Source organism: Podarcis pityusensis (genome assembly GCF_964106645.2).
Source record: "Podarcis pityusensis genome assembly, chromosome: 18".
NCBI lineage: Eukaryota > Metazoa > Chordata > Lepidosauria > Squamata > Lacertidae > Podarcis > Podarcis pityusensis.
In genome coordinates, this window is record NC_138043.1 from 3,732,398 (window position 1) to 3,748,627 (window position 16,230).

Sequence of the window (16,230 nt, forward strand, 5' to 3'; positions counted from 1 at the left end):
CAGGTACGCGGCCTGGGGGTCATTCTGGACTCACAGCTGTCCATGGAGGCGCAGGTCAATTCTGTGTCCAGGGCAGCTCCCTCTGGTACGCAGGATGAGACCCTCCCTGCCCGCAGACTGTCTGGCCAGAGTGTTGCATGCTCTGGTTATCTCCCGCTTGGACTACTGCCATGCGCTCTCCGTGGGGCTGCCTTTGAAGGTGACCAGAAACCGCAACTAATCCAGAATGCGGCAGCTAGACTGGTGACTGGGACCGGCTGCCGAGACCACATAACACCGGTCTTGAAATACCTACATTGGCTCCCAGTACGTTTCCGAGCACAATTCAAAGGGTTGGTGCTGACCTTGAAAGCCCTAAACGGCCTCGGTCCAGTATACCTGAAGGAGCGTCTCCACCTCCATCGTTCTGCCCGGACACTGAGGTCCAACGCTGAGGGCCTTCTGGCGGTTCCCTCACTGCGAGAAGCCAACTTACATGGAACCAGGCAGAGGGCCTTCTCGGTGGTGGTGCCCGCCCTGTGGAACGCCCTCCCACCAGATGTCAAAGAGAAAAAGAACTACCAAACCTTTAGAAGACATCTGAAGGCAGCCCTATTTAGGGAAGCTTTTAATGTTTAATGGGTTATTGTATTTTAGTGTTTTGTTCGAAGCCGCCCAGAGTGGCTGGGGGGACCCAGCCAGATGGGCGGGGTATAAATAAAGTATTATTATTATTATTATCCAGCCCTCCGGGGAGCTGGCGCTGAGGTTATTCGTGGGCACAACGGAGGGCTCTCTCGAGTCCTTTCCGCGTCTCTCTGGGCGTTCTGGGATTCGAGGCTGGTTTGGGAGGAAGGGAGCCTGGTGCCAAGGAGGAGGGCGATGCCAGCGCCAGGAGCATCTGCCATTCCCGATCATTCCAGGCCAAACAAGCCCAGCTAGACAAACAGAACCATCTGCCGCGAGTCTAGAAACCCTGGCTCGCAACAACTTGCTGGCTGCGGGGTTTCTGCCGGCGCTGGGAAAAGGAAGAAGCCAGGATTTCTGGGTTTCTCAGTTTGCAGGAGGGAGGTGGGTACCTCCTGTTGCCCGAGGGCTGAATTTCCTCCTGGGCAACCTTCTGAGGGCCACCGGGCAGTGGTGGGCGGAGCCAGGGGCAAAAGCAGGGCAGGAAACCCAACGTAAAGTTGGTTCGACGGGGAGACGGGCTGCCTCCGAAAGGAAAATGCTCTCCTTCGCCCAAGATCTTGATGCCAGGAATTCTTCAACATTGCGGCGGGGTGGGCTGGATGACCTTTGGAGTTCCCTTCCACTCCCAGTTTCTGCACACACACAGAAACCTCTCCATCCCCCTCCCTTTGGCACAGAGTTCAAAAAGAGCACATCCCAGCTGAGCCAAAACACTGTGTGCAAAGGAGGACGGGGAGTGTGGCTCGGGGATAGTTTCAAGGGCCACATAGAGCGGCATGGGGGCCACATTTGGGGGCCTCTAGGCAGAGACATCACCTTGCCAACAATGGTCCATATAGTAAAAGCCATGGTTTTCCCAGTAGTGATGTATGGAAGTGAAAGCTTGACCATAAAGAAGGCTGATCGCCGAAGAATGGATGCTTTTGAATTCTGGTGCTGGAGGAGACTCTTGACTGGACTGCAAGAAGATCAAACCTCTCCATCGATAAGGAAATCAGCCCTGAGTGCTCACTGGAAGGACAGATCGTGAAGCTGAGGCTCCAAGACTTTGGCCACCTCATGAGAAGAGAAGCCTCCCTGGAAAAGACCCTGGTGTTGGGAAAGATGGAGGGCACAAGGAGAAGGAGGACGAGATGGTGGGACAGTGTTCTCAAAGCTACCAGCATGAGTTTGGCCAAACTGCGGGAGGCAGTGGAAGACAGGAGGGCCTGGCGTGCTCTGGTCCAGGGGGTCACAAAGAGGCGGACACGACTAAACGACTCAACAACAACAACAGGCCTCAGGTTCCCTACCTGTGAATTAGAGGCGGCTGGCTCCTATCTAGCCATGGTATTGGTTGGGATATAGCTATTAATGATAAGTCAACACGTGCCGTTTATATAAGATGGGGAACATGCGGGAGAAATGATTTTGGAGGAGATGTGGAAGGTGTTTGTAGAAATTGTACTGTTAAAACGGAAAGGGGTCAAACCATCGCAAGAGGCGTCGGAATTTTGGGAGGTTAGATAGTTATGATGTTACAGTCTCGGTGGTGGTGCGCGTATTTTTATTCTTATTTATTTATTCTCATTATAATAATAAAAGCCATAGTATTTGTTCATCCAGCCCGGTGTAGTTATAAAACCTACATACAGCGACAGTATTTTGTGTTGTGTAGGCCTGCTAGCCTGCTCCCTAAAATGTCCCTGGTTTTCTCCTTTCTATATATAGGGTGCCTACATTCTGCATGGACGGCTTGCATGGCCACATGGGCAAATGGCTTGAGATACCTATTAGGTCCATAAATTTAGCCTATAGCATATAGCTAACTTAGGGACGCGGGTGGTGCTGTAGGTTAAACCACAGAGCCTAGGACTTGCCAATCAGAAGGTCGGCAGTTCGAATCCCCACAATGGGGTGAGCTCCCATTGCTCGGTCCCTGCTCCTGCCAACCTAGCAGTTCGAAAGCACGTCAAAGTGCAAGTAGATCAATAGGTACCACTCCAGCGGGAAGGTAAACGGCATTTCCATGCGCTGCTCTGGTTCGCCAGAAGCGGCTTGGTCATGCTGGCCACATGACCCGGAAGCTGTACGCCGGCTCCCTCGGCCAGTAAAGCAAGATGAGCGCCGCAACCCCAGAGTCGGCCACGACTGGACCTAATGGTCAGGGGTCCCTTTACCTTTATATAGCTAACTTAATCCGTTCAGGAGTTCGTTCGACTCCTGGAACCGTTCAAAAACCAAGGCGGGGCTTCCGATCGGCCGCAGGAGCTTCCTGCGTTCAATCGGAAGCCGCGTCGGACGTTCAGCTTCCGAAAAACGTTCGCCAACAGGAGCACTCGCTTCCGGGTTTGCGGTGTTCAGGAGCCGAGCCGTTCGGGAACCAAGGTACCGCTGTACTGCTAACGAGCCGAGCATCTTAAAAATCGTGCATCTGGTTCTTCCAGATGTCGCTCCCTGTCGAAATTCGTTCTGCTCGTTCCAGGCACAGATCTCCGATCTGTTCAGGGTAGCTGTCAACTTTACCTTTTTTTGCAGGAAATTCCCTTATTCCAGCGTTGTTTCCCACTGATATCCCGGATTGTTAGATATCCCATAGACTGTCCCCAGGACAGGTGAGGCTACTGAACCCTTATTTTCGAGGTTGCTGATCCCTTATTTTCAAATCTGAAAGTTGACAGCTATGGGTCACGCACATGCCCTCAATCTCTCGCCACGCTCCCACACAGCTGTGCTAATACCCCGACCTGTGGCTCCTCCAGCTATTCCTAGGCCGGGAGCCGTCTCCTACACATGCCTCTTAAATCCCTCAATCTCAGGTAAGGGATGGCTCCGGTTGGCTCCTGCTTTCTCCCACACAGCTTGCCTGGCTCAAAAGACGCCTCTCAGCACACCCTGACCTGCTGCAAACCTCCCTTGGCTATTCCTGGGCTGTGCCTGAGATTCTCCCACACACAGAGTCAAGAGGGACTTGGCACCTCTCGCCTGGGTGGGAACCTGCAGCCGGGGGGAGTCCCTCCCTGACATTTCCATGCTGCCTTGAGATCCCTCTCGCCCCTGCTTAGCAGGATAATAATAATAATAATAATAATAATTTATACCCCGCCCATCTGGCTGGGTTTCCCCAGCCACTCTGGGCGGCTTCCAATAAAACACAAAAATAGTAAAGGTAAAGGGACCCCTGACCATTAGGTCCAGTCGTGACCGACTCTGGGGTTGCGGCGCTCATCTCGTTTTATTGGCCGAGGGAGCCGGCGTACAGCTTCCGGGTCATGTGGCCAGCAGGACTAAGCCGCTTCTGGCGAACCAGAGCAGCGCACGGAAACGCCGTTTACCTTCCCGCCGGAGCAGTACCTATTGATCTACTTGCACTTTGACGTGCTTTCGAACTGCTAGGTTGGCAGGAGCAGGGACTGAGCAACGGGAGCTCACCCCATCACGGGGATTCGAACTGTCGACCTTCTGATCGGCAAGTCCTAGGCTCTGTAGTTTAACCCACAGCGCCACCCGCATCCCAAAAACACTAAAATACAATAACCTATTAAACATTAAAAACTTCCCTAAACAGGGCTGCCTTCAGATGTCTTCTAAAAGTTTGGTAGTACTTTTTCTCTTTGACATCTGGTGGGAGGGCGTTCCAGAGGGCGGGCGCCACCACCGAGAAGGCCCTCTGCATAGTTCCGTGTAACTTGGCTTCTCGCAGGGAGGGAACCGCCAGAAGGCCCTCGGCGCTGGATCTCAGTGTCCGGATAGAACGATGGAGGTGGAGACGCTCCTTAAGGGATACTGGACCGAGGCCGTTTAGGGCTTTCAAGGTCAGCACCAACACTTTGAATTGTGCTCGGAAATGTACTGGGAGCCAATGTAGGTCTTTCAAGACCGGTGTTATATTGTCTTGGCGGCCACTCCCAGTCACCAGTCTAGCTGCTGCATTCTGGATTAGTTGTAGTTTCCGGGTCACCTTCAAAGGCAGCCCCACATAGAGCAAGCAAGATCAGTCCAGGAGGGGAAAGTCCAGTCAACCTCAACTCCATCCAAACTTTTCCTCCCGTCTCTCCTCCTGTTAGGATCCTACGGAGCCGAATGCTGGAGCGTTGGGGACAGAGAAAAAGAAAGCCCCTTTTCACGCAGACTATGGGACTCCCCCTTGCACGGTTTGTGGGTCTCTCCCACCTCGTCCCCTTTAATCCCACACAACTTTGCCTAGCACAGATTCCTTAAAATAAAAATTAGTTTTTTGGTTTAATGTAAATTATCCAACAAACAACATAGAAACAAGATTCCAGGGAATCTCCTGGACTTTCCTCCTCCTCCTCTTTGTGGGTTAACCGTTTCCTCCTGCTGTCTTTTATAATAATCCAAATCTTTGACATTTCCATCATATCCAGGGCCGGATTTAGGTTTGATGAGGCCCTCAGCTCCTGAAGATAATGGGGCCCTTTCTATGTCCAGCTGTCCTTTGTCAACAACAAATGGCCACCATTTTTTGTGTTGAATATATGCTACATGGTAATTGATGGACCTAATAGGTATCTCAAGCCATTTGCACATCAGTCCATGCAGAATGTAGGCACCCTATATATAGAAAGGAGCAAACCAGTGATATTTTAGGGAGCAGGCTAGCAGGCGGGGCCCATGACTTACATCGCAGGAGCCTACACAACACAAAACACTGTTGCTGGATGTAGGTTTTATTTTATTTGTTTTTTATCTTATATTTTGGAAATGTACATCCAGGGTTTTTTTCTTTATTTTTTGGGGGGGCCCCAAGAGAGTGGGGCCCTAAGCTATAGCTTGTTTAGCTTATATGTGAATCCGGCACTGATTATAGCCAAAACTCAACATTAAACAACAAGTGTTATTCCAATCCTACTATAGTGGTACCTCAGGTTAAGAACTTAATTTGTTCTGGAGGTCTGTTCTTAACCTGAAACTGTTCTTAACCTGAAGCACCGCTTTAGCTAATGGGGCCTCCCGCTGCTGCCACGCCGCTGCTGCACAATTTCTGTTCTCATCCTGAAGCAAAGTTCTTAACCCGAGGTAATATTTCTGGGTTAGCGGAGTCTGTAACCTGAAGCATATGTAACCCGAGGTACCACTGTAATGATTTTAGCTGTTTACAATGGTTTTTAAAGGTTTTCTCCATTCCTTATTAAAGTTTTGGTCGTCCCGGTTTCTGATTCTTCCGGTCCTTTTTTGCCATTTTGGCATAATCCATCGATTTAATCTGCCATTCTTCTCTGGTAGGGACTTTGTCTTCTGTCCACCTCTGGGCCAGTCTAGTACAGATTCCTTAATGCTCCCCAGCCGGCAAGCTTCTCAGACTTTGGGATTCTTCCATGGCATAGCTTGCCTCCTGCCCTTTGCAAACATTCCTCACCCAACTTCTGCCTGGAGACACGATCCACACCTTTGAGTGCAAAGGCCACAGGCAGATGATGCAACTCAGCAGCCCAGCTTCACACACACACACACACACACACACACACACACACACACACCCCTGGCAGGCTCCAAGGTTCTGCAAACAATCTGAACCAGCAGAAAAAAGTTTCTTCTTCAGACCACCTTTTGTTTCCCTTCCTCACCTACGGACTAGCCATCTCCCTACCTGGGATCAAGGTACCTTGTATTTTAGTGTTTTGTTGGAAGCCGCCCAGAGTGGCTGGGGAAACCCAGCCAGGTGGGCGGGGTATAAATAATACATTATTATTATTATTACTATTATTATTATTATTATTCCAGGTGCCATTAGAAAGTAGCAGAGATAGCGCAGGATAGTGCGCACCCCGGAAATGATCTCTTTCAGCTTCTGCCTTCTGGAAGAAGGTACAGGGTTATAAAGACCAGGACCAGCCGCCTGAGAAACAGTTTCTATCCAAATGCGATTTTGGTTTTAAACGCAGTGTAAGGTAGTCTCTAGAGACAGGGGTGGCGCTGTGGGTTAAACCACAGAGCCTAGGACTTGCTGATCTGAAGGTCGGCAGTTTGAATCCCCGCGACGGGGTGAGCTCCCGTTGCTCGGTCCCTGCTCCTGCCAACCTAGCAGTTCGAAAGCACACCAGTGCAAGTAGATAAATAGGTACCACTCCAGCGGGAAGGTAAACGGCGTTTCCCTGCGCTGCTCTGGTTCGCCAGAAGCGGCTCAGTCCTGCTGGCCACATGACCCGGAAGCTGTACGCCGGCTCCCTCGGCCAGTAAAGCGAGATGAGCGCCACAACCCCAGAGTCAGCCAAGACTGGACCTAATGGTCAGGGGTCCCTTTACCTTTACCTTAAGGTAGTCTCTATGGGAATATATTGTATTTAATGATGGGGTACCAGAGTTTTTAGGGGGCTAACCAAGCTAGGATAGCAGGCTTGTTGGTTTCTGAATGTCTGATGCAGATTTTCAATTTCGTTGTTCTGTAGGGGACAATGACAATAAAGATTATCGTATCGTATTATCGTATCGATAGAACTTTGCCTCCTCCACAAATTCATCCAGTCCTCTTTTAAAGCCATCCAAACTGGTGGCCGTCGCTGCATCCTGTGGCAGTCAGTTCCGCAGTTCAACTGCGCGCCCAGAGCCAGATTTAGGTCTTATGAGCTACTGAAGGTAACGGGGCCCTTTCTATGTCCAGCTGTCCTTTGCCGACAACAAATGGTCGCTGTTTTTCCTGTTGAATATATGCCACGAGTTACATCGGAAGAGCTAAAAACAAAAATACCTTATTTTTTGCTCTATAAGACTCCCTTTTCCCCTCCTAAAAAGTAAGGGGAAATGTGTGTGCGTCTTATGGAGCGAATGCAGGCTGCGCAGCTATCCCAGAAGCCAGAACAGCAAGAGGGATTGCTGCTTTCGCTGTGTAGCGATCCCTCTTGCTGTTCTGGCTTCTGAGATTCAGAATATTTTTTTTCTTGCTTTCCTCCTCCAAAAACTAGGTGCGTCTTATGGTCTGGTGCGTCCTATAGAGCGAAAAATACGGTAACAGTGGACACTCGGGTTGCGAACGTGATCTGTGCGGGAGGCACGTTCGCAACTCGCAGCGTTCGCAACCCGTAGCGCCGCATCTGCGTATGTGTGGGTTGCGATTCGGTTTTTCTGCGCATGCGCAAGCGCCAAAACCCGGAAGTAACCTGTTCCGGTACTTCCGGGTTCGGCGTGGTACGCAACCCGAAAACACGCAACCTGAAGCGTCTGTAACCTGAGGTATGACTGTACAGGAAAGAGCTTCGGATGTCCTCCCGAGCGCAGTGGCGAGGCAGCGCTCTCCCGGTTGGATTTCGGCCTGTGGTTGTTGTTGTTGTTGTTCGAAAGCCTGGGCCGGGAAACCAGGGCAGCGCCTCCTGACTCTCAGGGAAGGTGACTCAGGTTACGTAGATGGAGAGGAGAAACGAAAGGTCACCGCTTCCTCGACTTGCCAGCGCTGTGCCGCCAGCCCTCTCACACACACACTGAACGCATACAAATCTATTTGTGCAATCCGAACACAGCTCCCTCCCACCTTGCGACGCCGTTCCTGGCAGGGGCCTGTGTGCGTCGTCGAGCGTTTACACAGAGGAAGAGATAAATATATCTGCAAGCCTTGCCTACGTCAAGAGTTTGCAGGGAGTGGAGGCTGCTTAGCTGACAGAAAGTGTCCTGGCGGGATCGCGGTCCAGGGATCGGTGGAAGGGATTTGAAGCCCCGATCCTGCGCCGCCGCAGCGGCACAGACCCTTCCTTTCAAAGGAGACGCGTCGTATTAGTGTCATTCATTAATGCATTTATATTCCAGCTTTTTCCGACCAATGAGGTGGCCGGCCTGGTTCTGATCTCGCTCTCTTCCCTCACCTAAATCTGTACAACAACCCTGTGACGGAGGTTAGGCCAGGAGAGGCAGCGACTGGCTCACCCAGCGAGCTTTGTGGCCAATGTTGGGGATTCGAACCCTGATCTCTCCTCGCTCCTAATGCAATGCTCTAACCACTAGTGGGTTAAACCACAGAGCCTAGGGCTTGCCGATCAAAAGGTCGGCGGTTCGAATCCCTGCGACGGGGTGAGCTCCCGTTGCTCGATCCCTGTTCCTGCCCACCTAGCAGTTCGAAAGCACAAAGTGCAAGTAGATAAATAGGTACCACTCCAGCGGGAAGGTAAACGGCGTTTCCGTGTGCTGCTCTGGTTCGCCAGAAGCGGCTTAGTCCTGCTGGCCACATGACCTGGAAGCTGTACGCCGGCTCCCTCGGCCAGTAAAGCGAGATGAGCGCCACAACCCCAGAGTCGGCCACGACTGGACCTAATGGTCAGGGGTCCCTTTACCCTTTGCCTTTAATGGTGATAAACCTCTCCCATCACTTGGGAAGACAGATGAACTAATACCAGTGTACTGGAAGAAGCAACGATTACCAGTGTCAAAGCGATGATTCTTCAACATCAACTTTGTTGTCCGGAGGCCTGATGATCGTCTTCCAAAGCAACTCCTCTGCTCCGAACTTAAAAATGGGAAGCGTAATGCTGGTGGTCAACAAAAGAGGTTTAAAGACCCTCTTGCGGCAAATCTTTAAAAATGTAGTATAAACACCGACAACTGGGAAACACTGGCCTGCGAGCGCTCCAGTTGGAGAGCAGCCTTGACCAAAGGTGTCTTCGGCTTTGAAGACACTCGAACTCAGGACGCAAGGGAGAAACTCGCTAAGAGGAAGGCACGCTTGGCAAACCCTCACCGGGATCAACTCCCACCCGGAAACCAATGTCCCCACTGTGGAAGGACGTGGGGATCCAGAATTGGCCTCCACAGTCACTTACGGACTCACGGTTAAAACCGTGTCTATGGAAGACAATCTTACTCGGCTAAAGAAGATTGCCAGAGAAGAAGAAGCATGCACAGAGTTTTTGCTCCCCGCCAAAGTCAACACATTTTTGTAGTTAAGAGGGCTCTGGGGCAGCTCTCCTGAGTCAGACCCCCCTCATTTTGCCCAGGTAAAGGTAAAGGGACCCCTGACCATTAGGTCCAGTCGTGGCCGACTCTGGGGTTGCGGCGTTCATCTCACTTTATTGGCCAAGGGATCCGGCATACAGCTTCCAGGTCATGTGGCCAGCAGGACTAAGCTGCTTCTGGCGAACCAGAGCAGCGCACGGAAACGCCGTTGACCTTCCCGCTGGAGCGGTACCTATTGATCTACTTGCACTTTGACGTGCTTTCGAACTGCTAGGTTGGCAGGAGCAGGGACCGAGCAACGGGAGCTCACCCCGTCATTGCGGGGATTCGAACCGCCGACCTTCTGATCGGCAAGTCCTAGGCTCTGTGGTTTAACCCACAGCGCCACCCGCGTCCAGGTATTTGTCTCAAATCAAGAGTATTTACTGGAGATGACCTTGAGGTCTAGCACCTTGACTACTATCTGCATGCCAAACAAATGCCCAGTGGCCAAGCCCCTACACCTCTGTAAGGATACAAGGTGACCTGAATCTCCCTCACCCTCCTTGCTACTATTTCCTCTTTCCCTGCCCGTATGTTTTCATTTCCCTGTCCTTGAGATTCAGTGACTCAGCCCGCAGAAAAAAAAAAACCAGCCCTGATTTGTCATTTTCTGTTTGGACTTTTTGATTCACCCAGAAACACGGTTGAGCTCTGAGGCATCGGCTGAGTGTTTCTGGGCGAGGGCTGCAAACAAACAAAGGAAATGTTTTTCGGCCGGGCAAACAAGGGGCGGGGGGGGGGGGGATTTGCCTGTTGGATTTCTGCCTGCCTGGCCACTATTGGTTTTTTAAAAATCCTTTTAAGGGCAGGCATCAATTCATGCCGGGACGCGGGTGGCGCTGTGGGTTAAACCACAGAGCCTAGGACTTGCCGATCAGAAGGTCGGCGGTTCGAATCCCTGCAACGACGGGGTGAGCTCCCGTTGCTCGGTCCCTGCTCCTGCCAACCTAGCAGTTCGAAAGCACATCAAAGTGCAAGTAGATCAATAGGTACCGCTCCGGCGGGAAGGTGAACGGCATTTCCGTGCGCTGCTCTGGTTTGCCAGAAGTGGCTTAGTCCTGCTGGCCACATGACCCGGAAGCTGTACGCCGGCTCCCTTGGCCAATAAAGCGAGATGAGCGTCACAACCCCAGAGTCAGTCACAACTGGACCTAATGGTCAGGGGTCCCTTTACCTTTACCTTTACCAATTCACACCAGGCATCTCAGCCTCGGACGACCAAGAAACCTCGCCCGTTTTCAGGAAAGCTCTGTTGTGCAGACAGCACTCTGGATATGCTCAGAGGACGCTTCCCAGCTTGGTCTCTGCTTACACCAGTTGTCGGCAAACTTTTTCAGCAGGGGGCCGGTCCACTGTCCCTCAGACCTTGTGGGGGGCCGGACTAGATTTTGAAAAAATAATAATGAACAAATTCCTATGCCCCACAAATAACCCAGAGATGCATTATAAATAAAAGGACACATTCTACTCATGTAAAAGCACACTGATTCCTGGACTGTCCGCAGGCCGGATTGAGAAGGCGACTGGGCCGGATCTGGCCCCCGGGCCTTAGTTTGCCTACCCATGGCTTACACTTACTAGATTTGCTTCCCTCCAGCATGCGCAACAGAGGTGAGCTCTTCCTAAAGAACAGCTAAGAATCCGGCCCTCATTGTTCTCAATTTTTCAAAGGAAGCTGCTTTCTGCGAAGGCAAACCACTAATCCATTATCTCAGTGTTAACTACACTAGGCCATTCTCCCTGCCCCGCCCTGATCTGGTGCCTTCTGCATGGAAAACTCCCTCTTTTTAAAAACAAAAAGACAAGGCTGCAGTCCTCATGTTGATTAACAAAGGGCTGGTTTAAAGAGAAACAGAATCCTAGAATTGTGAGTTGGAAGAGACCACGAGGGTCATGTAGTCCAACCCGCTGCAATGCAGGAATTTTCTTTTGTTCAACTCAGGACTCGAACCCACAACCTTGAGTCCCTTGCTCTGCCAGCCGAGCTACCCTGCAAAAGGGGTCTCGTACAAAGTCAGACCATAGATGTGTCTAGCTCGTGATGTCGACGCTGGTTGGGATTTCGCTGTCCTGATGCAGAAGATGAGCTATTGGAGGGGGAGGCGGACAGGGGAGAAATCTGAGTAATGGGTTGGTGACGACTGAGTCACAGCGGGGTCAGAGACCAGCTCAGCGCATGAGCAATCCCCTCAGCAGCCTGACCCACCCGCGTGGCTTATGCGGCGACCAAGACTGCTTTGGGACACCTGTCAGCTCGCAATCGGCACACATTTCTCGTGATGGGGAGCCACCACTAAAAAGGCCCCGGTGGTGACTCTCTGGGGCTGGTGGACCCCCACTAGGCAAGATTCACAAGAATGGAACGTCTAGTTGCCATTTTGGGGCTAAAACAGCTCTAAAGTCCTATTTGTCGAAGGATCGGCTGACTGTGATTGAATCTGCTGAGCTGGGTCAAGAGCTCTGAGAACTGAAAGAATAAAAGTCCCTTGATCCAGGGACAGACCACATATTTATTGACCTCTCTTTCTTAATGGTGACATGGCCCATTCATAACTTAAGAATATTCTTCACAACCCTGAGTAGGGCAGTGGGTTGGGGCAGTGGCGTAGCGTGGGGGGTGCCAGGGGGGCCGGCCGCACCGGGCGCAACATCTGGGGGGGCGCGCTCGCTGCCTCCGGAGTCGCCGAAGAGCCTCGGGCGCAGGCTGTAGCAGAGCCCCATGTCTCGTGGAACCGACGAGCTGTGCGCGCGCCCGGGCTGAAGGCGTCCGGCAGGCAGCGGCTCTCAGCCCCGCGCATCAGGGCCGCGGAGGACGTGCCAGGCAGCCCCTCCTCACAGCCCCGCCTCCGCTGCTGCTGCTGCAGCTGCTGGGCCATGTTGCATTTTCCTCGCCTCTCTGCCCCCCTCCTCCTCCGGGCAAGCGGCGTGGTTTGGGCGGCAGCGCCAGCAGCAACTCGACTCAGATCGGCAGGTTAGGGGTTGGGGGGGCGCAAATTACTTGCCTTGCCCCGGGTTAGGGGGCGCAAATTACTTGCCTTGCCCCGGGTGCTGACAACTCACGCTACGCCGCTGGGTTGGGGAAGCGAAGACAAGCAACGACAATTCGCAATAATGTCCTTTATTGCTTCTGCTCAGACTGCATAGAAGAAGCATTTTGGTTCCTGAAATTCGTTCCGACGGTGCAGATAAAATATAAGGGGTAGAATTCTACAGGGTGGGGTCTTAGCGTGTGAAAACGGTCCTGATCCAAGGATCCCCAGGCATGCACCTCCAGATGGCAGAAATCTCACACGCCATCCTGTCACCCGGGCATCTTCACCCGTTCGCAACTGGGCTGATATCTTGGCTTGGCAGATTTCAAAGGCTGGGTCCCTCTAAGTCTAGCATCCTGTCCTCACATCACCCAATAATGGTCCCTTGGTTCTCAAACACCTTGGTACTCAAACAACTTGGAACCCAAACACTGCAAACCCGGAAGTAAGTGTTCCGGTTTGTGAACTTTTTTCGGAAGCCGAACGTGCTCCGTTTTGAGTTTTACGCTTCCGATCTGAGTGTGACACTGAGGTCTGTCTGTTTTTGCTATTTATTTTGCGTTTTTGTTTTTGCAGCTCTTTTTTGTTTTGCTTTTGTGACTGTGTGGAACCCAGTTCAGCTACTGATTGATTGATTGATTGTGTGACTTGCAGTACATTGTTTCTTGCTTTCGTTTTATGGATCAATGGCCTCGTTAGATAGTAAGATTCATGTTCAACTGCTGTTTTAGGGGTTGTTTTTAAAAGTCTGGAACGGATTAATCCGTTTTGCATTACTTTCTATGGGAAAGCATGCCTTGGTTTTGGAACACCTTGGTTTTGGAACGCACTTCTTGAACAGATTAAGTTTGAGAACCCAGGTACCACTGTATTATTATTATTATGAGGTGGAATGGGGGACAGAGGAACTGCAATATCTGGGTTGGGTATGTTTAGCCTGGAGAAGAGACGATAGCATATCTGAAAGGCTGTTGTCACATGGGAGATGGAGCCAGACTATTTTTCTGCCGCTCCAGAGGGGAGGACCCAAACCGATGGATTCTGACAACAAATAAGATTCCCATAAGAGCCACTCAGCGGTGGAACAGACTCCCTTGAAAGGCGGAGAGCTCTCCTTCCTTGGGCAACAAAGCTTGTGTGGACAGAGAGGGATTCTTTAGCTCCAACTCCTGCATTGCACATAACTGCATTGCGTATAAGGGATGCGGGTGGTGCTGTGGGTTAAACCACAGAGCCTAGGACTTGCCGATCAGAAGGTCAGCGGTTCGAATCCCCGCGACGACGGGGTGAGCTACCGTTGCTCGGTCCCAGCTCCTGCCAACCTAGCAGTTCGATGGCACGTCAAAGTGCAAGTAGATAAATAGGTACCGCTCCGGCGGGAAGGTAAACGGCATTTCCGTGCACTGCTCTGGTTCGCCAGAAGCGGCTTAGTCCTGCTGGCCACATGACCCGGAAGCTGTACGCCGGCTCCCTCGGCCAGTAAAGCGAGATGAGCGCCGCAACCCCAGAGTTGGTCACGACTGGACCTAATGGTCAGGGGTCCCTTTACCTTTACCTTTTACCTGCATTGCACGGGGTTGGGCTGGATGACCTTTGGGGTTCCCTTGCAACTCGTAAGGTTGTCTGGTTTGGGGGCCTGTGGCAGGACGCCGAGTGGGAAGCATGGAGCGGCCGCCATGGGCAACTGGCCCAGAAAGAGAGAGGGAGGGAGAGATTGAGAGTGGCAGCCGAAGTCTGGCAAGCGGCCGTCTATGCTCAGCGTTGCGTCAGCGCCAGTGTGCAAATCCCTTTGCTGAGTCTGCAATGCTCTTTTCTCTCCCTCTCATTCTTTCCCTCCTCCCTCCCTCCCTCCTCCTCCTCCCTCTCCCAAGCCCCACCCAGCATAATGTGACTGTCAGCCCTTGGGTTCTGTGTGGGATAAAAACTTTTCGCGCACCTCCCGAACATTTCATTTAATTAAAAAAAAAAACCAACGCAAAACCGCAGCGCTGCTAGCTGGAAGGAACGAGAGCCTCGGCTGAGCACCACAGGCAAAGCGGACGACGCCTCTGGAGAAGGATTACATACATATTTTTCCTCCCTCTTTGTAGGGAAGGGGCAAGATTCACCTTGTGCTTTTTTTTCTTCCCCCTTGCCACATCCGCAAGAAAGGATCTTTTCTTCTCCCGAAGGGTTTCCCCGACACGTGAGGACCTGCCGACCCGTCTGGAGACAAAGGATACAATTTTCCGCTTTGGGGAGAAATTTCCTGAAAGGGTTTTTTATTTCGTTTTCGGGAGCGATTCGGCGGAGAAGGCGGCGTCTCCTGGCGGATTTTGGTGAGTCCCTTTATGGCCCGACGCGGTTTGGGTTCTCTTGTAAGGAGATCCTTTTCCCCACACCCCACACCCGGGCGGTGGGGCCCGTCCGTGCCTGGCTCTTGCTCCTCCGGGGTCGAATCCTGCGCCGCTTCGGCAGTTCTTTCCCCCACCCATTCCCACCCCCCATCTCGAAGGGAAATACGCTCAAAGGGGCTCCTCTCCAAACCGGCTAGACAAAAGAGTTCCCAGGGAAACGCCTGGCTTCGCTCAAGCCTCCTTCCCGTGGGTCACATTTCAGAAGATCCCTTTGACATTTTCCATGTCGTCGCTGGGGCTTCTGTGAGGAGAAGGGGGTAGAGGGGGTGGGGGCAGGCAGGCAGAAATCAAAACCAGTCTTTCCACCATGAAAAATCCGTCAAGCGTTTGAGTTTCAGTTGCTACTGCGGCTGTGCGTTTTTACGCACGCACTGGTCTAGCGAACAGACAGACTCACACGGGTCTATTGTACACGAACGCACGTCTGTTTCGTGCACACACGGGTCTATCTCTCTCTCTCTCACACACACACGTCTGCCTTACAAGCACACAGATAGAGCGTCAATTCACACATACACGTAACCCATGAGACTTGCTTCACTGAGTAAGCTTGCAAAGCGCGCGCCGTCGTGGAGCTTACTCCTGAGTAAGCGGGGAAAGCGCCTCAGATCGGGCCTCCTGAAGTCCCACGAACTAGCAGCCCAATGGATCTTTGAATTCTCTCTCTGCTCCCCCCTTTATAAAGAAATTTCACCGGGTTATCGGGAAGGCTCTCCGAAGGATACCCTGTCATTTTTTTTTGGAGAGGGGGCTCTTGCGGAGGGCGGGGGGGGGGGGAGGAGGAGACTCACACCATTCATCAAAAGCTCCTTTCTTTTACATCCGAGTCCACCCCACTCCTACCCGCCCTTGCAGTGTTAGAGAGAGCCAGAGAATAATCTTCTGTTCTTGCGGATAAGAGACTCAGCCAAATTCCGGGGTGGGGTGCGGGTGGCCCCCTCCGCCCAAACAAGATTAACACCCCCAATACACACCAATAGAATATATATGTGTGTGTGTGTGTGTTCAGCATCCATTTATCCTGTTTAAATGCAGACGCAGAGAGCACTGCGGTCATGAGACCAAAACCATTTGAGATTTTATTGGAGGGGGGGTCGCGAGAGAAATAATAATCGTCCTTGTCTGCTGGATCTGTCGGGGGTGCCGAAAAAGAGAGACTTGTTTGCTCTTTAGCTTTCCCAACACAGCCCAGCCTAAGCTCCATTCCTTGAGGG

The 16,230-nt window shown here is 52.0% G+C and overlaps 1 protein-coding gene across 1 annotated transcript in view; it reads left to right on the plus strand.

Annotated features, from left to right (window-relative positions):
- Positions 1–14,512: 14,512 nt before the first annotated feature.
- Positions 14,513–16,230, plus strand: part of MIDN (midnolin) — a 49,271-nt gene continuing 47,553 nt past the window's right edge. The window contains exon 1 of the mRNA XM_080989021.1: positions 14,513–14,938. The gene's annotated coding sequence lies outside the window, so the exon portion shown is untranslated. The remainder of the gene's footprint in view (positions 14,939–16,230) is intronic.